Here is a 22,707-nt window from a genome sequence, read left to right as displayed (position 1 = left end):
CATGGTATGGAGCCCCAGGATATGCAGCTGAACAACTGGAAGATGCAATGAAGAAGTTGGCTCCTGAGCTATTTGAATCTCAGCTGAGCTTTTACATCAGCTGGTTACAATTATGAATCCCAACACATTAATGTCTCATGGTGTGCTGGTAAATTTGTGATTACGTTTCCAAGAGCCTCTCATAGTAGCTTTAACCAAGGTTTCAAATCTGCTGAAGCTGTTAATTTCTGCCCTGTTGACTGGTTGCCATTGGGACGTCAATGTGTGGAGCACTATCGCTTATTACACTGCTAATATTTGTTTTCTCATGATATGCAGAACGGCTGCCAAAGCAGAGACTCCTGATGTAGTGGTAGCATCTACTGTTGAGAAAGACATGACTGTTACGATTGAAGATGAAAAGGCTTTACAGGAGGATGTGTGTAAACTGGGGGTTACTGATTCAGAGAGAGTGAATTCGGAAATATTGCCCGATGATAAATAACAGTGCATAAAGTATAAAACTGCAGTGTCTGCAGTCTACTGTTCTTGTAATCCATAAAATACTGTATATGAGCAGTACCAAACAAGAAGGCCCTGCAGAGCTACTGAAGTTGCACAGGCTCAGATATCATTAGGGGAATGGAGTTCCACAGTTTGGGGTCAGCTATCAAATTGTGATCTTGCTATGCAGTGTTAGTTTAGGGGACAATGTCTGTTAAAAAACTTACCACAAGAAAAAAGGTGGTTCTCAAAGGATGTACAGCCAAAACAGGGGTGCAGGTGGCACTGTGGTTTAAATAACTGAGCCTCTTGGACTTGCAAATCAGAAGGTTGGTGGTTTGAATCTGCACAATGGGGTGAGCTCCTGTTGCTCTGTCCCAGCTCCTGTCAACCTAGCAGTTCGAAAGCACACCAGTGCAAGTAGATAAATAGGTACCACTGTGGTGGGAAGGCAAACGGCATTTCCGTGTGCTCTGGTTTCTGTCACAGTGTTCCGTTGCACCAGAAGTGGTTTAGTCATGCTGGCCACATGACCTGGAAAGCTGTTTGTGGACAAGCGCCTGCTCCCTCAGCCTGAAGCGAGATGAGTGCCGCACCCCATAGTTGCCTTTGACTGGACTTAACTGTCACAGGGTCCTTTACCTTTACCAGCCAAAACTGGATCCTACTTAGAAGATGACTGGGAAGTGGAGTACCCAGTCTCTCATGCTATCAGATTCTGAAATGGTTGGAAAGTTTTCGTGCATTTATGTCATGGGAAACTGGTAATCACCTAAAAGTGACCCAACCCTGCCCACTCCCTCACCAGCTTAGACTTAATCACAGCCAAGAATTTGCTTATCAGTTTCCTTAGATGCAGCAGCAACAGCAGGAGCTCATAGTCAACAATATAAAGGGCTGAAATCAAGTATCTTCACAACTGGGCATAATTTCCCCCTCATTGGTCTCTGGGAGAAGATAACTGAACAAGCTTGGGTCAAATGGACTCTCAACAACTTGTTGAGAGCTAATGGTAGTCATGTACAAAATTCCAAAATTATTTCAAAATACAAACTTTAACTGTAGATAAAGTGTTTTCACTGCACAAATCATGCCAGCAGATGATTTTCATGATTGGCTCAGGAAAGTTGATGACATATGACTTTGAAGAGGAAAACAAAACCTGATTTCAAATACCAAGAGGAAGTGGGAAACAGTGCTTGCTTCAGAAGGATTTAGAGAGCAGGGAAAACAGCTGCCTAATATTATTTTCTCTCAGAATGTAGGATATTCTGAGGTGGACTCTGAATACAGAATTCACCCCAGTGTTCTTATCCTGACATGTTCTTTCATTGGAAAAAGATAGGGAAAGGATAGGAAATCAGAGATAGAATAGAAATAGCTGAAGGTTCTATGCCTACATAGTGCAGCCTCAAATTCTGCAAAACTGCAAAAACAAATAAATAAAAAATATTCACAGAGTACAGCTAAGGGTGTTATATAGGGTTAAACAATATAGCACTCACAAGACAATCTGCAAATTATATATTAGGAAGGGGGTGGGGAGTGTAAATGTTGACGGGACAGGTGGAAGCCTGACAATGCATGCTGCCTGCTGTCATCTCATCAGAGTCCTTGACTCTCCCAGTTTAAAAGCAAGGGCCTCCCAGTAGTCACTCAGGCATCGCTGCTTCCTGCTTCAGAGACTCCATCTCCTGGAAATAGCCTGTCAGGTCCCATCTGTTTTTTCTTTTGTGAAGTTGCCAGCCTCCTGAGAATGGGTCCTCTATTCCCATCTCCTCGCTGATGCTGGAAAACCAAAGGGGAATAACCCCTCCAATCTGCCAGAAATTGGTTTTCTGATATCAAGGACTTTGCCTCAGGGAGCTGCAATCTACAGTACTTAGATGAAAATTAGATTTGTAAGTACAGCGCTTTCCTTTGTTGTCTGCTTGCAAAAACCTCCGTGTTTGCCTGCTTCTTGCTGCGTAGGTTGAAAGAGCTTAAAGTGAAATAAGCCATTAATAAGCAAAATTCAGAAAATAAATATGTATTATGACAGCTGGTGTGGTTTGAAGAAAAGAAGATAAGTAAACTTTCTCAACACCTCCACCCTTCCTAAACTCAAATGAAAACTTTTGTTTAGGCCTCGAGGACTGAATAATTCTTAGGCACCACAATTAGTTGCTATTTTACTTGTCAGAACCTTGGAGACTATTAAACATGTGCCCCATTAGATATGGCATAGTCATTAATCACACAAAGCATTCCTTCTGATTGGTTTATCAATCAAGCAACTATGTCTTTACCCCAAGTTTAATACAATTATCCAATGGCATAAACCTGCACTGTGCTTTAAAAATAGAGGAGTAGAACTTTAATTTGTTGATTCAAGCTTGCAGTTGCCTAGGCCTCTCTTTTGGTCCATGAACCTTTATCCTGTGCAAGGCAGTACCAGTTATGTTGGCTGACTGTCCTTGGCTTCCTCCAGCCACTTCCTGCTGGGTTCTTATATTGTTTCAGCATGGCACAATTCCTAGACTCTTGATTTATTATCAGGTGAGTAACAAGTTTTACCACAGAATAAAAAAATGGCAAATTCTAACAATAGCCCTACTGGATCATCCCAAATCCCATCTAGTCCAGCATCCTCTACTCACAATGGCCAATCAGATAGCCCTGGGAAGCCACAAGTGGAGAGGAGGGAACAGTGGAATCATAGGATTTTAGGATAATTATATTTTTATGATTACCAGTGTATCTTGTGGTTTTATGTCTATACATCTTTTAGTTGTATGGAATGGATTTCTAAATCCATATACCATATTTTTTATGGTAGGGGGTGCCTCTTTATAAGACTTCCACTGACTGGGAAGCAGGATGAACATTTTTGAAATACAGGGGTGCCTCTGGTTGCGGACGGGATCCGTTCTGGAGCTCCAGTTCTGCGCATGCACGTGGCACAGTAGAGTGTTTCTGCGCATGTGTGTGGCGCAGTAGAGCGCTTCTGCACATGCACACGCCGTGAAACCCAGAAAAATACTTCCGCCTTTGCTGCATGCGTATCCTGAAGGATACGTAACCAGAGGTGCTCGTAAGTAGAGGTACCACTGTAAACTAAGAGAATCATAGACTGGAGTTTGTCTAGAGGGAAATAAGAATACATGCAAAACATTTCAGCAAAGTTGTTAAATCTTGGAATGGAAACAGAGTAGCCAACCACTGTGAGCTTCATATTGATGAGATAGCTCTTAAATGTTAAATCAATCCATCCTTCAAAAATAAGCTTGGGTACTTCCAGTTTTTTTAATACAGTTGTACCTTGGTTTGCATATGTCTTGGTTTGCATACATTTTGGATTACAAACACGTCAAACCCGGAAGTGCGTGTCCCGGTTTGCAACCTTTTTTTAGATTACAAAAAACACTTTTTTGGAGGCCCCATTGGTGAAAGTGCGCCTTGGGTTGCAACCTGTTTTGGTTTACAAACGGACCTCCGGAACGGATTATGGTTGTAAACTAAGGTACCACTGTGCTTCAGTAGTAAGTTCTTCATCATTTAGGCTGAATTGTGGAAGTATCGTGGACAACCTCATTACAGCATTTTTAAAGAAAGTAAACATCAAAACAACACTAATAATTTAATGAAAACAATAGTCCTCTTCAACAATTTATATCCAGGTTATTTCCATGGCATGGAAAGAGATAGCATGGTTGCACACTCTTCCCCAATCTCAACCTTATCACTCTAGTTGAACTCAGTTTGTGTTGAGAGTAAATATGTATGTAGATTGGGCTGCTAAGTATATTTGTCTGAAAGCAAGACCTACTGAAATCAGTACAACTTCCAAATAAAGGTGTTTAGGAGTGGATTTTACATATTGCGTGGAGTACTAGTAGTAGTAGTAGAAGAAGTAATATACATTTATTAGTTGCTTTTTACAAAAGAAGTCTCAAAGTGACAATCAATTAAAAACCAGAAAATTTAGACAACCTACAGTACAAAATTCTCATCCAGTTTATCAAATGCATTTATCACATTTCTCTAATGTAAAAATGATAAAAGTGATGTGTGACATATCACTGACCAAAGCTTACTCAGTATAACTAGCTACAATCCTGTACACGGACTGCTTAAATCCCAAAGTGAGTGGGAATTAAGCAGCCTGCCATGGCACAGGATTGCAGCCTGATTATCTAGTGAAATAAACTGTTATTACTACATTTGGAACATCTCAGGTGAAATAACATTTACTAAAGAATAAGGTTGCCATATTTCAGAAAGTGAAAATCCAGACACAAAAGTTATTTATTGCGATTTTAAGAAAAAGTTGTTGAGCTATGTTGTTGTTGTTGTTGTTGAAAAATCTCAAAAAAACCCAATAAGTTGTTGAGCTAGTCTTGTGGAGTTCGGGACTGCTGACATGGCTTGCCACCCAGATGCAATTCCCAACAGCCAAATCCCAGGCATATGGCAACCCTACCAAAGAATGAAGCCTCCAAAATAATCAGCACTGGTTGCCTTTAGAGTCAGCGTATTGGGAAAAGACTGACCCCTGGATGTATCTGAAATATCAGATCCATACCCTTAAAGGAAGGCAGCTGTGGGATGTTGACAGAAGCACACAAAGTGCATGATAAATATTCACACAACCCATTAAAATGACATAAGCAATTAGAATGGCTTCTGATATGGTTGCATTCCATTGCAGATCAGCTGCTGGAGTTGTGACTGAAGTAGCTTTTCTTTCCTTATCTGTTGTTAAATGTAATACATGTGAAGCAGTAGAGCAGAGCAAGTCTTATACAATCATTTATATTTTAAAAGTAAAAGGAACCATTTGGAGAAGTGCCACAACAGCCCTGAGTAAAATTCCATTTTATATCTTCAGTGCTGTGCTATTTAAATTAATGCAAGGGGCACTGGTTTCCTTCAGAGCTCAAGGACATCATAGCCAGTCTGAAGTGCTTGTACATTTTGAATTAATTAATTCAGATCATCTCACCTCCAGGAGGATAAAATAAAACAGGGGTAAAAATACTAAGGAGGGCACTAAAATAACATAGGGATTAAATGCTGTCCATCTGGAAAGAAGAAAGTCTAAGGAGACTAGACATGCAAACCCAAGTTCTGCATAGTTTTGATGGGCACATGTTCAGAATATGTTTCCTCCCATGCTAGTCTACTTTCACAACAGGAAACCTTCATTATGCATGGACAGCATTTCCTGACTCACAGAAGAAAGCTAGGCTGACTCCGGAGTCTGAAGCTATTGCATCATAGCACAGGAAAGAAGAAACCTTTGTCCCAAAGGTTTGACACAGAGGCAGGCCTATAAAGCTTTTGGCACACCTCGTAAGATGCAAGCTACCAGCCACGTGGTGGTCCACCAGGAGTTCAATAAAACTCATGTTTCTGCTGCCTGCTTTTGGGTTTGTTGTACATGCCTCTTAAGGACTCAATGTGTTGGATACAGGTTTAGTTACTCAGTGAAATCAGTGGGACTCAATGAAAACAATTGGTCATTACTAACTTATGCCCCATTCATTTCAATGGATCTGCCCCAAACATGACTAAGTCTGGATCCAACCTATTGTTATGAATGTACTGGGAAAACACAGGGGACATATATACACTGTAGCTAGGCTATCCCCTGCCGAACCCTAAAGTCACTACAAAGCCCTAGTGAGAGGGAGTCAGGGCCTGCCCTGACCAGCATGGATGGAAGTAGCCAAACTATCCCTGAGCTGTTGCCCAAAATTTAAACTTTAGGAGGCTTCCAGAACAAAAAGATTTCTGCCTGAGCACTCTTTCTTCCATGTTGCACTGCAGAGGGGTTGTCCAGGTTGAAGCTCCAAGGGCCAGAAGGGAAGACTTGAAGACACCAGGAGAGACACTTCAACACTTGGAACACTTGGAAAACCTCAGTGATGCAGCATCAAACAACCTGTTTAGCTTAACTTTGTGAATGGAAGCTGCAGGTTCCTTTGTGCTCTGCTGCAGGTTCCTTTGTGCTCTCCACCTGAGGAAAGTGTGTGTGTGCTTTTAAGCTGGACAGAGCAGAACTATTGTCCACCCGCCCACCCCACCCAAATGAGCTTTGCGACAGTTTTCTTTAGTGTGGCTTTTAACTAGCTGTGTACCAAGTTCATGTCCTCAAGAATATAGACCCAAACTGTAAGAAATTTTGAAGGTTACTTCCAAAATGCTGCCCAAGCTGTTTGCTGTCATGTCTGTTGTCTACATCACCGAACAAGACTACAAATAGGTCAGGTTTTTTTGTTTGCTCTGCCTGATGTAGTACATTTAAAGTATTTCTGACATTGTCCATTAATTGTCTTGTAAGGTCAAAACTACATTGATCTTTCACTGTGGCATGATTAATTAATGTATTCAAGTTCCTTGCTAAAGAAGCTATGAATATTTAGGTATCTTAGCAAGTTAAATAGAACTTTCTAAATATATGATTTTCCCTCCATTTGGTTTAGGTATCACAATCATTTTACACATTTTCCAGGAAGGTGGAAGAGCACTTGAGGTAAGTACTTCATTAAAGGCACTGGGCGGGGAAATTAATAATGTCTTTATGGAGTTATTCAAAATTCAGCTTATAATACATCTGCTTATAATACATGGGATGAGTTCAGAGCACTAGTCCTGGTCTAGTTAGGTAAAGCTTAGACCTCCATGCAGCTCTGTCCAAGCAAAATGTCTACCAATGCAGTCCATACAATATAATTTTTGTTTCTGCTGCTTGGGGAAATCATAAAAATACTGAGGGGAGGGGAGAGATCAGGCCTGTGCACCAGTTTCTCCACTACTGAACTAGAGGATGAAGAGTACTGTTTCCAGGTCTGCTAGCAAACTGCAGCATTTCATGGCTAACACCTTACATCTGGACATTTCAGTGACACTTTACTCCATTCTTATCCTGCCAATATCCTATAATGCCTTTAATATTTGTGTGATACAGCTTAATCTTTGAGGGAATCTCCTCTTCATTTAGGCTTGAAAGACATACAGGCTTCCCAAACCGAGCAACAGTGCTGTTGTTTTCTCTCTTCTGCTCTCAGAGCTTCTGCTCTCTTGCTTCCGGAAGTATTTCATGGGTCCTGGTTTTCTGTCAGAGGTTCTGATCTTCTTTTGTGTCCAGAATATGATCCAGGTCTAGCTCTTTCTCTGGCACTTCTTCTGCTTGGAAACTGAGTTTTATAAGCATCTTACATCCCTCTGTTTGATTCTTCCTTGCCATACCTTTGAAACTCCAGTGGGAGCACTTACAGTGTACCTTGGCTTTTTGAAAGTGCTTTTGGTTTATGGCTTATGTTTCCTCAAAGGAAGATCCTGGTCTATTTTTTATTCCTACACTCCACGACAGACTGATGTTCACACTTCCAATTCTCACTGTCCTCCTGGCTCTGCTCCATGCCTAGGGTATAACTAGTGAGAACAAGCCTTTCATCTTGTTCACATTTATTGACTGCTGGCTTACACGTGACTCCTCTTTTGCTTTTAATGTAACTGCATAAACTATTGTTTGGATTTTCAGCAATTAATCACCAGAGTAGGAATATAACTGTTGCACACAGTTATATTGATTTTAATCATGCTAGATTTGAACTGGTGGCCTAGATAAAAAAAATATTTCACGTGGTCATTTTTATGTCATGGAGATATTTATGCCACCATTTTCCTTCTCATATTTTAAGGTGCTCTGCTAAACAGTTTTTAATGTTTTCAGCTGCAACAATATTCTAAATGGAACACACACATCCACCACATAATAAAGTATGATTCTTTGTTATGGTCCCCTCCTTCCCATCTGTTCACCACTAGCTCAGAGAAGTGAAAAGAAATATCACCTTCATTTGAGAGAGAGAATAGTCAAATATTACTGCTACCTGATACCATCACACCAACCTAAATCTTGTCTTGAAGTTTGCAGCTAAAGCAATTGAGCTGGGAAAATTAAAATGGTTGCAGATAGGCTGGCCATATACAAAAGGGACATAGAGCTCTACTACCTTTAATTAATCTATAAAAGACAGAACTCAGGCAGGTGCAGTCTGTCTTACAGAGGAAGTGAAAAAATGCTTCTCCTGAAATTCTCTTCTACATAAAGCTTTCACTTCCTTTATTTGCATCTGATACCCCTAGTCATAGCAAACATGGTGAAAGTGTGACTCTTTCCCAAATTCTGTTCTGCTTTTATTTAATTTCAACCAATTCAGGGTCTCTGGAGGGACTTACAACGATGCAAAGCCAAATATGATGTAACCAGTGCTTTTTTCTAGGGGTACGCAGGGGTATGCATACCCCTAAACATTTTGTGAATCTAAGTTTGGCCTCATTAAGGGGCAGTATTTCAATATGAGTAGGAAAATGAGAGTACCCCTAAACATTTTTTTAAGGAAAAAAGCACTGGATGCAACATTCATAAATAAAGCAATATACTGTCTTGAACATATATGCATGTCTGGATTCTATGTAAAAGGTACAATAAAACATGCATTAGATGACTTAAAGTTCTCTCTTCCAGAATAATGCCACGTAATCTCTTTTATTAGGTTCCCTAACAGTTCCATATGTTTACTTTTGCAGCCTAGTCCAGCTGTTCACAAAAAGGAAACCTTATTCTTCACTCTCTGCTGTTCCAAAGCAGGCTTCTTAAAACAAGCTCTGTAAAGGAAAAGGGCCTGCTCCTGTGGGCTTTACAGTAAGGAGGTGACCAACTGTTCCCTATCTAAACACCAGCTCCTAACTGCATGGCAAATGAAATCATATTTGTTTCTCCCTGTGGCCCAAGGAGACCCGGATAGTGAAAAGCAGGGTATAATTCTAAAAAGATAAAGAAAAAGGTAGCTGCTCTACACTTCAGCTTCCTATTGAGCATGTGCAGAAATATAATCTTGCCATACTTCTTAAAGCAACATGTACACAAATGTGCTGCAAAAGCAGCTAACTTAAACATATGCATCCTGCAAGAAGGTGCCTGCTCCAGGTTGATGACTCTGCAGCTCTTCTACCAGCCAATCCACTAGACACCCTCTGATTAAGGGATACTTCACATGCCACATGGCAGAAAATAGGTATTTCTTCTGGATCAACTGAATGTTATGTAGCAACAAGCCCAAGCCAATCCTGGGTTTTCTGATATGTTGCAACCCACTGTGGTTGAAAAACTGCATTTGTTGAATGCATACATTACCAGTGCCACCTTAAAAATGCCCTGTGTGAAACCACCCTCAAATTGAAGCTCAGCCCTCATTAATGTTTAATATATGAAATGTGAGGGAAACTATTTTAAGACATTTGAAAAAAAGCCACCTGGGATTGCGAGCATTCGCAACTGAATGTCCAGTGGTGTGAAAGCACATCAGGGGCAATCCACATAGCAATCCTCTTAAATAGGTCCTGCCAAACATAAGATGCTTGTTGTGTGGATTGTTCCTACTGGGTTGCCATGACAACAGCAGTGGCTACATCCATTTGGCAAAGACATTTACATACAACACAGCACGCCCCGCCCCCTGCACATGCTGTTCATGCCACATGGAAGGATTTCTCAGCACCAGCCACATGACTGTGGCAATATAGAGCAGTTCTTAGAAGACATCTTTCAATGATCACAAAGCAAATGTGTGTGTGTGTGTGTGTGTGTGTGTGTGTGTGTGTGTATGGTGGTGTTGGTGGTGTAATGAGGATGACACAAAGTTTCTGAGCCACATGTAAAAAAATTACTGTTAACTCCCTTGAGCATAGCTTGACTATGTTATCTATCTATCTATCTATCTATCTATCTATCTATCTATCTATCATCTATCTATATCTATCTATCATCTATCTATCATCTATCTATCTATCTATCTATCTATCTATCTATCATCTATCTATCTATCATCTATCTATCTATCATCTATCATGGGTGTCATTATGTTACTTAATTACATCAGTTATTTAAACATTAAGGCTGCAATACCATATGCTTGGTATTCATAGTAATAGGAAGAAAGCTGCAGCAGTACTTTAGGGCTAGACTTCTTTTAAGAAAATCTATATGTGCAACCAGTTCTTTTTCCTGCCCTCTAGGCTCTATCATATATATATATATATATATATATATATATATATATATATGGAGAATCTTAGACATAAAAAATTTAAAAGGTCAATTTTATGATGAAGCGCACAGACCTGGATATTCTGAATTGCACCCTAGACTAAAGCAGCTAATTGCTTTTTTCACAGCACAACTCTCTTAAGTGCTCACAATGCAAATGGGTTCATATGGGGGGGTGTGGGAATCCAAATGCATCTGTCTTCTCTTTCCAAGCCTGCCGGGACTTATTTGAGATGAGTGATGCTACAAAGAAATAGAAATCACCTGGAGCCTGTTAAAATTATAATCCAGGAAAGGGGGGCAGGAAACCCCACAATTATGACAGTTTTAATCCATCTGCCTCTGTGCATCCACTCCAGTTCCAATCAGCTGCTATGGTCACAGGTGCATTATTCTGCGACAGGAGATGAAAAATTCCTTACTGAACAAACATTCCAAATAGCAAGATACCACAGCATCTCAGCTTGCTTATCTCTACAGCTTTAGAGGCATTTATTTGTCAGTAAACAAAATAAATTAAGGTCATATATTGCCTTGTAGCACATCTCTAGTTCTGCATTGTGTAGGAAACTTGCTGAATGATATCTAGGTTTGCTTCCAGGAGCCAATTTTGCATTATGCATCACATTTTAAATAAAGGTAATGCAACAATGCAAGCCTGCAGTTTGTTAATTAACTTCTGGGGAAAGCATTAGTTCACAGTGAATAGCACATTTCCCTGCCTGAAAAAGTGATTTTACCATTGCTAATATAGCAATTTGCATTTTTTAAACACACACACGCACACATTAATTTCACCTTACTTTACATTTCAAGTTTTGATTTGCCAAAGTGAGATATGTCATTTACTGTTATATGGTAAAAATTATACAGATTGTAAATAAAATATTTAAATTGTGCCTACATGTACTTGCCATATTGAATAGTAGTAACTGATGGAAACTGATAAAACTGCCTGATAATGAGAGCAGGGACAATTTATTTATTTTATTTATTTATTAAACTTTACTAGTTACCTGTTTTTTAAACCAAAGTAATTCAAAGCAACTTAGAACAATAAACAAACAGACAAATCATTCTTCACAAATACAAAGGCTGGAGTCTCCATAATGATGTTATGTGAAATTGGACTGTAAATACCTTCAGACCAAACCAGACACTTTGCAGGGGGCAGAATGAAAAAGAACTTTGGGAATGGATTTTGCTCAGAAAACACACACACCAGGAGATAAATGGTTAAGCATCACCTCTACCTGCTGGTCTATACTTCTCTCACACACATGGAGGTAATGAGTTTTGATTTTGACTTTCCTCTTCCCTCCTTGTCCTCTTTCCCTTGTGTGTCATGGTTTATAAGATTGTGAGCCTGTAGGTAGGGACTGTCTTGTTTTTGATTATATGTAAGCCACTCTGGGAGCCTTTTGGCTAAAGAGCACGACATAAATGCTCCAAATAAATAAATAATACATAAATATAATGCTTCTTAAACCAGTGGTTCCCAACCTGTGTGGCCTGTGGATCTGTGGGGGGCTGTGGAGTCGTCCCAAGGGGTCCACGAATAATGCTCCTCCAGCCAGTGCTTGATTGGTTTCTTCCTCTACCCTCTTCTTTGTCCCAGCAGTATCTCCAGGAGGGCTGCCTTATCACTGAGGAGCTTTTGAATGCACAGAACTGCTGCTCATTGGCTTTGGCCTGTACCTTCCCCACTTCCCTTTTCCTGTACTCAGTGTGAGGTGTACTTAGATAAACCTGGCAGCTTGGTATTGGAAAACCCTTTTTTGTGTGGAGTGTGATTTAATGAGGGCCATATCCTCATTCCACCTAAACATTAGGAAGAACTTCCTGACAGTAAGAGCTGTTCGACAGTGGAATTTGCTGCCAAGGAGTGTGGTGGAGTCTCCTTCTTTGGAGGTCTTTAAGCAGAGGCTTGACAACCATATGTCAGGAGTGCTCTGATGGTGTTTCCTGCTTGGCAGGGGGTTGGACTCGATGGCCCTTGTGGTCTCTTCCAACTCTATGATTCTATGATATCCACTGAAGACACTTAGAGCAGACAGGATCTGGAGTTGCCAGCTTTCTTCAGGGCTGCAGTCCTATGTACACTTAATCCAGGAGTGAACCCCACTAGCAAAGTAAAACTTACCTGCAAGTAATCAGTCATAGGCCTGGGATGTAAAACCACTCCATGCTTTCTAATTCCAATTTATTTTTTTTCTGTGTGCCTGTATCTCATAATATTACTATTGTAATATTTTTTCTATTATGACAGAGACCCGAGAATAATGCATCTCAAATAATTGTTAGCATCATCTGCTAATGTCTAATAGATTAACTCTTACTGATTTATTAGATCAAATAGATCAAAGTACTACTGCTTGCTTAATTGGTGCAATTTGCATACAGTTATTCTGCTTGTGATGAATTTGCACCATTGGACTTTCCAGGGATTCATAATGTTGGTTTTGCTTGATTTGCCACAGCACATCTTTTGATCCCTGGTAGTGATTCCTAAATAAGACTATTTTCCTGCTTATGTTTGCAGAACTTGGTAATTAATCCAGCGCATGTGTAACTGCATTTACTTAGTGCAACATCATTCATCCTGGTATTCCCCTTTCTGCCCTGCTATTTGTTGTTGCTCACTCTAGAAGACTGATTTCTCTCGTCCATCTTCTACTGTCATGTCATGCTGGATACATTAGCTTCCTCATTAAGATGAAAAAGTTGCTCCGTAGTGTGTCCTTTTGGTTAAACACAGCTTGTCACATGGTAGTAGTTCAATGCATGCCAGCAATGCCTTTGGTTTCAATAAGCATGGTTTAAACCTTTGATAGAGCTGCATCTTAGCTCATGTAGGAATTACAAAACTTTTGAAAGGGTGATTTCTCCGACTGTATAACCTGACTTCAAAAGTTCTCTTAAATCATCATAAGATACAGCTAAAAGTTGAAATTGCTTCTAACCTGCCCACAAAGGAAAACTCACCTTAATCCACTCCTACACCTGTTCTTATTATGCAACCACAAAGGACATAGAGATCAAATGTGGGTTTTTGTTCTCAAGCATTCTGAACCTGGTGGTGGACCTTTTGATTAGCAAAGTGCCCAGGAAAAAACAGAACTTAAGTTGCAACTTTGTCCTTCAGTGATATTGATGGGTATAGTTTCACTATTCCTGGTAACTTCCTTCTAGAACTGCAGTATATGGCTTGAATAGACTAAAGTGCTGCTTTTCGGGTTACATTTATAGACACTGGATGACACCTGCATTCACTGTTTTACAGATAATGGAGCAAACTCTGTGCCTTTAAAATATCATGTCAGATTCAGTCTCAGGATTTATTTCATTTCGTCATGATGAAAACATAGGAATAGTTGTGTTAAGCCTAAACACTTTTTCTTGTGAGAATAATTAATGTGCTATCACAGACAACTGGGAAAGACAGCTATGCCCAGCTTTTCAGGAAATGATTATTCAAGGAAATCTGAAACATGAATTTTAAGAAAGCAAAAAGATTGGCAAAGAAGAATGGGAGTAGGAAATCTAAGATGCACCAAGCTTGTAGGATCATAGGCTCTTGTAGCATTTAGGATTTATACTACCCAGCATCAAGTCTGGCATTTTGGTTTTAAATAAGAAAAATACATTCACATTGTGATGGTTCAGTATAACAAATACTGTATGTTTTCATTTCAGACTAGCATGATTCTAAAAATTCTGGAATAAGGGAAAAGAGATGGAATGATGTTGTCTCTTGATTTAGGACAGCTCTATATCAAATATAAACACTCCAACTAAAAAGAACATTGATTCCTGAAAGCTGAAGTTTGTAAACCTTTGGAGTCACTGAACTTTAGCTGGCTGATCTTTTGATTTGTTACCACTTAGGTCCACTGCCAGCTTCTTTCTAATGGACATTAGGCTGTTTATCTTCTGAAAAACAGGGTAGTCTAACCAGCTAATACTGAAAATATCAATTGGCTTTTAAGCTGTTCCACCCATATTTAAAACAAAATACCATCCTGTTTGAATCTTCAGAAGACTAAGTTATTTCCTGAAGCAGGCATGGAGAGTGCAGTTTATTAATCTTTGACGGACCACAAGCTATTGCATATATTGACAAGTGCTTTGTATGTAGGAGCATTAAATGCTGTTAACCGACTCAAAGTCAAACAAAGACACCGAAAAAAATGAACAGTGAAACATCTATTATATGCATTGTTAGAAGGACATTGAATTGGCATTTGTAACCTGGGTCATACAATGTATAAAGCATGGGTGACCAACCAGTGAACCGAGGGCAACATGTAGCCCTTGACCTAATTTCACGCAGGGAGATGGGAAGCTTGGAGAGTGGAAGAGGGAAGGAAAGAGGGAAAATGGGAAATCTGAAATAGATGAAGGAAAAAGTAAAAGCCCTTTGGATGCGATGAGTCAGACCTCTGGGAAGAACATTCCCCCGCTCCCAGCATGCCAGGTAGGAAGAAGTGGGAGAGCAAGTGACAGAGTGAGAGAGAATGGGGTGGCAGTAAGAGACTGAAAAGAGGGGGTCCCTACCCACTTTTGGTTCCACTTCCTGCTGGCATGCAGCCCCCCCCACCTTGAAGCATGCAGTGGAAATGATAAAAACAGAGAATAAACCCCAAAGATGCTGAACAACAATGCCCTTTTAAAACTAATGCCTCCAATAGCATACAGCCCCAAACAAATTAACTCCAAGGAAATGTGGCTTTTGGCAAGAAAAAAAATGTTTCCCCACTCTGGTATAGAAGATCCAAATGCCCCTTCAATTAGGAATTCACTGAATGGCTTTGAGCAGGTTCCATGACTTAGAATATGGGGTGGTTCTCCCCCAAAGTTGGCACAAATTCCTTGTTTCCTCCCAATCCAGTTTTTGTATGTGAATAACCTTGACAGTTTTCTGTCAATAAAGGATGCTTTCTACCCGATGAATTTGTGCTGCAAAAGTTGTTGCGTGCCTGACCTGAAAATTTTGAGCTTTTCTGTGACAAAGCATTTGCAACACAGTGGCATTAAGGATAGCATTGTGGACTCGGACCAGGGTGAACTAGCTTCAGATTCTGATAAAATATTTTGAGTCACTCTCACACACAGTGTTGATGAGAATAAAGTGGGCCCAATTTGTGCTGCCTTTTGGAGTAAATATACCACATGCAAATAAAAACAAGAACTGAGAGTATCTGGATGAGTGACAATAAGTTCTTGATCTGTGAAATGAAAACACCAGTGATAAAGAATTGTTCCCATAACTGTTGTTATAGCATAGTGGCATAAGCTAATGAAAGGATATTACACAAGTACGAGAAAAATGATTACTTATGAGTGCTCAGAAGGGTTAAATTGATGATCTGTACAGGACAATATTTATTATGTCTGTCAATCATTTCCTCTTGTCTTTTTATGCCCTTCAGCCTTAAAAAAAAATCATTATTAAAATTTGCCTACAGCTTACTTAACTGATTTGTTCTCTCATCACATATAAACTACTTTCCTGGATTAAAAAAAAAAATCAATTCAGCACTACCAGGAATATTGTTAAAAGATGCTTACATTCCACTATAATACACACACTGGCACATCTCCTCTTCTGAAAACATATGGCATTATGTGCATAAAGATCACTCTGGAGATTTACTGTAATTATGTCATGATGTGCTTATTGTTATGGATTCGACAGCCCTTCCTCCATTTCTACCTTCTTTGTTTGAGGACAGCTGCTCACTTCAAGCTGCCTGCCGCTGCCTCTTTCTAGCAGCAGAGGCAGAATGAAGGAATGCCTGCCTGAGAAGGCACAGTGAGTGACATGAGAAAAGGCAGACTCCACTGCTACAGTGCAGACCAGATGAAAATCTAGTAACTAGCTGATGGTAATTCATTGAAGCCTGCAGAACATTTAAAAAAATATATTTTTAAGACAAGTCCCAAGAGCCTATAACAAAAACGACGAAGGTTCTCATAGATGTTAGTCAAACTAACCCCTTTTGTAGAAATGAGACATCACCCTCATGCAAAGCCATCAGCAACCCCATGAATTTACTGCCATCCTGCCATAACATTCAGGACTGTGCACTGCACTGATCAGCAACACACTGTGAGTTCATTCTCACCACCACCCATTGCGGTCATGGATATACCGCAACTCATGGTACTGTTTTATCGTTACATGGTTTCATGTGATGATTGCTCCTAGGTGTCAAAGCAAATCGCACCATGGATTCCCCCCCCATTTTCAGCAGCATATTCTGGTGACTGTAAGGTACAGCTCTCTGTTATTAATTAAATAATTAATACTTATATCATGCCTTCCCCCCCCAAGGGCCTCAAGATGGCCCTGGGATGTAGATTAGGCTGAAAGAGCGACTTGCCTAAGGTCACCAGTGACTTCGTTGCAGTATGGGTATTTGATCTTGTTCTCCCTGTGTCTCTAATCACTACATTCAGAAATGGCTAACCTGTTACAGCAGAGGGACAAGACTAGCTTCCTGGCAGCAATGGAACTGCCACTTCCTGGGAGAGGGTTGAGGAAGCAGGAAGGGTGATGTGGTACAGTGCAAGATTGTTTCTGCTGTTGTGCCCATAGTGTCCCAACTTCTTCACCTAGTAAGCTGCAGAAACTCTTATTTTATAAAATGCCCTGTATGAAGGGAGGTATAGAGATTTAATAATAACCCTGATGCTGGGAAGCTAGTGTTGCAGTTCTGTCCCCCCCAGGCTAGCCACTTCTGACTGCACCACTAAGTTATTATTTTTCTTACTTATCAGGGAGAGAGAAATCAAAATCATGTCCAAAGCGTGCGACATACTCTATGCCCCATAAAGTTTGCATCCCAAGTTGTGCAACTGGAAGGAAGATCATGCAAGGAGACTTTCTCACCCACTCCTGCCTTTAGCTATATGTATCCTCTGAAAAAGCTCTCTGGGCATTTGGGGAACTCTCTTGAGAAAAGGGGAGACTGCTGGAGAAGAGGCAAGTTCTGCCTGTGCAAGATATTTCTGTACCATTTAGGGCAATTTCCTTTTCCCTCAGAAGCTTTCCTACCTAATGCTTCAGTATTGACCCCCCTGAGATTCCCCACCCCCCAGGGGAACTGGATTGGGAAAGAGAGAATAAAAAAGTATGAGCTTCCTTGCCCCTATGCTACTTTTACTATCACACTAGCCCTTTGAAGCAGGTAGGGCTGAGAGGCAGTGAAATGGCCCAAAGTTATCTAGTGAACTTCATGGCTTGAGTTGGGATTTGAACCCTGGTCCAACATCCTATCTTTTATGTACACATATCTACAAAGGAGTGGCCCATATTATTTGGTAAGAAGCCAAAAGGGAAAGTAAAGACTGTGCATCTTTTGTGGTTAATACTTCCACAAGGTATTTCATTATGTTAGAGGCTCCAGCTTTGCAATTCTTATTCCCACTTACACTGCAGTCCTGAAACCACATAGTCAGGAGCTGATTATTTACTCTCACCATTACCAAAACTACTTATTGTGGAATGCCTTTGGGACTGCTCCATAGTAAGTGGTTTTCTAATTGCATCTTAAACTTCCACAATTTTTAATCCATTAGCTGCTATCCACAGAATCTGCACTTGGGCTTAATAAAGGCATCTCTCAGAGAAAGTAATATGAGAACCATAATTATTTTTGCTCTCTACCATTCACTCTACCCCCAAACCTGCCTCTATATAATACATGCAGCGTTTTCATTCATAAACACGCACAGCAAGGGACAGATTTGCACATTACACCGGAAGTATGCAAAATTGATATCCTAGTGATTTGTGCACCCACATTTGGAGACATTCATAGTAATGAGTGGATGGGGAACTAGCACATCTCAATAAGTGTGATTTCACTATTCATATATTTTCCAAGAAGCACAAAAAGCAGGTGCACTTGCACAATTACTACTACTACTACTACTACTACTACTACTATACTTTTATTGAACTGTTTAAAAATGCCAGGTTTCTTCTCTGGTTGCTGGAGGTAATGGGAAGTACATGGGAAGCACAACTAAGTGAAGTGAAGCGCTCTCTGAGTTTCTATAGGTGGGTGCAAGGCACCATTCTGTACTTTCCCAAGGGCCCTTGCAATATAAATGCCCTCCTTCCTAATACAGCCAATCCATCATCATGAAAGTCATTTGGCAAGTGCATTATAGTAATGATGAACTGCAAGATAAAATGATAACAGTCCAGGATTAGTCTCCCTGAGCCCAAGGCATGGAATTCATTGCGAAGCTGACAAAAGTGTTGAATTATTCCATATAGTTTCCATCAAACCCAATTTAAAATAAAAATTCTTTGTAAAAGATCAAGGGCAGGTTTTGTATATGAAATTCCCTTTAAAAAGGAAGGGCTTGTGGTGACTAGGTAAATCAGACCTGATAAACAATACATTAATGCAGCTAGGTAAAAAAGAAGCTTCTTTTTCAGTACTTCCACCCCTAATGAGGTGTTCCTTAATATTACTGTGAAGCAGACTCTCAGGAATATACCATGCTCTGAGGCAATGTCACAGCAGCCTAAAGCTGGTCACTTCTTTGCTAATAAGACATGACGGTGTTATTACATTATCAGTGGGGGGTGGCTCAAACCCTTCTTCCCTTCTACTAATTTCACTCGTTCGTGACTTAAGGACTAGTGTTTCTATGGCACCTATCTATATCAGTTAGAATCAATAGTTCTGCTTTTTAAAAAAAATATAATAATAAAAGAATTGTATTGACCTAGCTAAGAGCTCCATCTTAATCAAATAAGGTTCTTTTTCTCCACCATGCCCAGTGAGCCCAAACTTGATTACAAAAGATCTTGGTTCATTTAACATGACAAATTGTTGCCAGTCTGTTGATTCACAGAAAGCCTTGGTGGGTTCTCTTCAATACATTGTAAGAAAATTCTTCAAGATGAACGTTCGCTTGTAAGCTGCAGATATGTAATATGTACATGTTCCTTATAAAAGTTGGCATGAAAGCCACTCATTTCAGCAGGATGTGAGCCAAGGATATATAGATAGCACCTGCTGTTTGAAAACCTCTTGCAGTGTTTGATTGACAGAAGTATAATGAAAATTTCTTCTAGCGAAAGAGAAATCTACAATTGTCACACCCACCCTGCCCCCACTCTCACCATCTGGATGCTAGAGGTCTTTGGATGTTCTGAGAAGGGTTAACAGAAAGTAACCATACTGACATTCATCATAAACTTGTTTTTAAGTGGTTCAGGCACTGGAGCTGAAGTTCTGACAAATCTGACTCTTTTCTCATTTGCATACAGCGAAATATTCAGAGCAAAAGACACAATGCAATGAAATGGGAGCAATACCTAGTCAAACAGGGTTGCAAAAACCAAACCAAACCTAGGCACTCTTCATAACTAAGAGCATGCCCTTCGTGGCTGGGACACTGAAGAGGGAAGGAAGCAAGTTTGTCTTCCAGCCAGCCATATGTGGCTGTCTTCACTTCTACTTTAGTGCCTAATTCCAACCAGAGATTGGAGGAAAGGTCCCAAAGTTAGGGACTAATAAATCTGAGCCTTGGAACTTCTTGTTTAGACCTGAGAAAAAAGAATAGGATATCTCTCATTTTACTGGCAAGCTGCATTTGACTTCAGGTCACATTTCTTCTTCTTTCCCCACTGGCTCTACAAAATCGAATTGGCTCCTTATTTTGTGGGGGGAATTGTGCCCTTGCTTAAAACTGTAGCCATTGCTTTTTGTTCTGATCTGAACCAGTGCTCAGAAGTGCCAGCAGTGCTCAAAGTCCTAGAATCAAAGAGCTGGAAGGGACCTAGATCTAAATAGGATCCCACCACTACAAGGAAACACTGACCACTCCACCATTTAGCCTATAACGAATGGATCCACATGACAATGCCCATAACATCTGCCACAATCAGTAAACAGCTGTTTGTTAAAGTACATTCAGTGTCACATTGCTTGCCCTGTTTTATTTGGCTGATCTGTCTTGCTGATCTTAGAGCTGCATAACCTGCATTTTAAAAACTACTTGATTTGAAACTAGGATTCTTAGAAACCACTAGGTCTTCTAGAAATTTCTCTGTATGTGTGAACATAAGGTAATGATTCTCAACTGAGAATCTGTGTCCTTCTGAAGATATTACTTGGCTCCACTGCAGTCTGCCTTTGGGCCTGGTCATGGTGCTGGTTAATGCCTCACAGGGCTACAATTCCCAGCACCTTTAACACGCCACGCTTCCCAGAATTCTTGGGGTGAAGTCATGTGCTTCGAATGTGCCATAAGTGCACCTTAAATGCATAGTGTGGGTACGTTTGAGTGACTTTTCAGGAGGAGAAGTACAAAAGGTGGTGAAAAAGTGTATCTTCAGCACATAAACTATGCAGCCCACACTGCTGCAGCGCTTGCATTCAACCAGCACCATCCCAATGGCTGACCTCTTTGCAGCTCCAATCAGCTGCTGCTTTTTGTTTGAAAACAGTCCTTCTAGTTATGGTAATGTCATCATAATAAGAGTTTGCTTGGTAGTAATATTCAAGGGCAAACAAAGGTAGTTCAGAATAAGGGCAAAAATGGCCCTGAGGTTGCAGATGCTTGATCCTTTTCCAGTAACAATCTGAATTTTTGCAGGACTTTGGAGAAACATCTTAGGCCCCCTTTGCACACCGAAACTACAAGGTCCCAAATACTCATCTCAGCCCTAAAATTAATTATGCTGTCCTGAAAGGCAAGCACTTACTGTAAAGCTCTAGAATAGCTAACTTGATTACGGGATTTGTTTTTTAAACAGAAAGGAAAGTTAGTAATGGTACCATGATAATTCTTGCAGTGTATTACGTTAGTTTCAGTGCAAGCAAAGAGAAATTGTGGTCAATACATAGCATGTTATATAGGAAGGCACTCAGCAGGATCAATATGGAAATGGCCAGCCTTTATATAAATTATTGTAGTTGGTTGTATTTAAGTTGTTAGTGATGATGTATTTACAGTATATGAAGGAAGGACTTTTGCTCATTTTTTTCTGTTATAGTACTGTTGAATTATGCTTAGTAGCATATGTAGCACATTTATTTACATTTGCATTTAGAGAAGAGGGAGCACCTGAAGGGCAGCTGATAAATAATTTTTCTTTGGTTCAATTAGTGCAACTTAGGACTGCTGTTCGCAAATACTGTAGAATCATGGAACTGGAAGGGACCAGAAGGGTCCAACTTCCTGCATTGCAGGAATCTTTTCCCCAACGTGGGGCTCGAACTCACGACCTTGAGATTAAAAGTCTCATGCTCTACTGACTGAATTATCTTTTGCTTATTTTATCCCCTGTAGGAAGTGTGTGTACACACTGGATGCCCAGTATGACAGAGACCTGTAGCACGAAAAGGGAGTCAGCGGAGTTCAGTACACAAGTTACACATAAAATCCATCTGTCACAGCTACTGGTGGATCAGGAATTTGGTTTGGTTTGCATTTTCATGTGAACCTACCTTGTTCACACTCCCTGAAACAATATACAAACAGAAATGCAGCCATCCTTCAAAATTCACATTCTCTGAATTTTGTGATGCAGTTCTCAAGCCAAACAATGTGCACAAAAATGCACATATTAGGACAAGGTTTCCAACACAGTGCCCAGGGGTGCCAGTGTGCCCAGGAGAACCTACTATGGCACCTGGGAAAGATCTCAATAAATATCCTCTCCAAAATTCACAGTGCATGAGAGAATGTTCGCCCTTCCTGCTCAGTTCCTATTTGCAATGGCCCAGTGTTTCCTACATTAAACACACACCTTTATAAATGCCCACATTTCATTGGATGGCAGGACTGGACACCAAGAACTGAACAGAAGTGTAAAGTGCTTTTCAACTGTGAGCAACAGTGGCGGCGGCTGATATAAGTGCCTTTCCCCCCCCACTGGTGGTGGGATGGAGTTGATGAGGGGCATATCTGCTCCATTTTGTGGTCCTGTTTCCTTTTCTGCCCTTTTAGATCTGGCAGCCACTTTGTGTTATGCCATGTCTCCATGGCAGCCATGTGGCAAACTAAAATCAAGGCGGGAACAATGAGAGAAACAATTGACAGATCCATCCATCCCTACACACAGCCACTGGGCCCTTTGCAGTTTTCATTCA

The 22,707-nt window shown here is 40.4% G+C and overlaps 1 protein-coding gene and 1 long non-coding RNA gene across 6 annotated transcripts in view; one reads left to right on the top strand and one right to left on the bottom strand.

Annotated features, from left to right (window-relative positions):
- The window catches only part of LOC310760347, a 72,926-nt gene extending 64,328 nt beyond the window's left edge, over positions 1-8,598 (top strand). Inside the window, exons 2-3 of the long non-coding RNA XR_014546902.1 lie at positions 6,951-7,000; positions 7,536-8,598. This is a non-coding gene — a long non-coding RNA (uncharacterized lncRNA). The remainder of the gene's footprint in view (positions 1-6,950; positions 7,001-7,535) is intronic.
- NKAIN2 (sodium/potassium transporting ATPase interacting 2) overlaps positions 1-22,707 on the bottom strand; it is a gene marked incomplete at its 3' end in the record, with an annotated part of 448,568 nt that overhangs the window by 68,027 nt on the left and 357,834 nt on the right. The window lies entirely within an intron of this gene.

This window comes from Podarcis filfolensis (assembly GCF_964270895.1).
Source record: "Podarcis filfolensis genome assembly, chromosome: 3".
NCBI lineage: Eukaryota > Metazoa > Chordata > Lepidosauria > Squamata > Lacertidae > Podarcis > Podarcis filfolensis.
The sequence above is the reverse complement of the archived record's forward strand: the minus strand, read 5'-3'. Positions and strand labels throughout refer to the sequence as shown.